The sequence below is a fragment of the Rutidosis leptorrhynchoides genome, chromosome 10, assembly GCF_046630445.1.
Source record: "Rutidosis leptorrhynchoides isolate AG116_Rl617_1_P2 chromosome 10, CSIRO_AGI_Rlap_v1, whole genome shotgun sequence".
NCBI classification, from domain to species: Eukaryota; Viridiplantae; Streptophyta; class Magnoliopsida; order Asterales; family Asteraceae; genus Rutidosis; species Rutidosis leptorrhynchoides.
This window is the reverse complement of record NC_092342.1, coordinates 351,251,787-351,252,503: the sequence shown is the minus strand read 5'-3', so window position 1 is coordinate 351,252,503 and position 717 is coordinate 351,251,787. Positions and strand designations below refer to the sequence as shown.

Below are 717 nucleotides of genomic sequence, written 5' to 3'. Positions count from 1 at the left end.
ATAACAATCCGATAGAACATTTAGAAGCTTTTGAAGATTTATGTGAACTGTACAAAAACAAAGATGTTTCTTCAGATGCATTTAAGTTAAGAACTTTTCCGTATTCGTTAATCGGAGACGCAAAAGCATGGTTAAAAGCATCAAAACCTGATTCTATCACAACTTTTAATGAATTAAGAGAAAAATTCATTACCAGATTTTTCCCACCGGCAAAAGCTGAAAGACTTAGAACTGAAATCACCACTTTTAAACAAAAATCGGACGAAACTCTTTATGATGCATGGGAAAGATTAAAAAGAATGTTACGAAATTGTCCGCAACACGGATTGCAAAAAGGGCAAATAGTACAAACTTTTTATCGTGGTATTGATGAACATACTCGTGGTATATTAGATTCCTCCGCTGGAGGAGTATTTATGTACAAATCACCAAATCAAGCGTATGACATGTTAGAAGACATGTCAGTTCATACTTTTGAATGGACACCGTCTAGAGATCAACTACCTAGAAGGACGGTGGCAAGCCTTGAAGAAAATGAAGACAATAATACAACCATAGCTTTACTGTCGAATCAATTCAAAAAGTTTGGAAGAGAAATAGAGAAACTAAATTCAACAGTTTTAGCATTGCAAGTAGGCTGTGAAATCTGTGGACAACCACATTTCACGAAAGATTGTGATATCAATGATCGGCCAATGAACTCAGTAGCACAAGTTA

At 35.3% G+C, this 717-nt stretch overlaps 1 non-coding gene across 1 annotated transcript; it reads right to left on the bottom strand.

Annotated features, from left to right (window-relative positions):
- Positions 1-221: 221 nt before the first annotated feature.
- Positions 222-328, bottom strand: LOC139873837 (small nucleolar RNA R71). The gene has a single exon (XR_011767551.1). It is a non-coding gene; the product is annotated as a small nucleolar RNA R71 (small nucleolar RNA).
- Between the last annotated feature and the right edge of the window lie 389 nt (positions 329-717).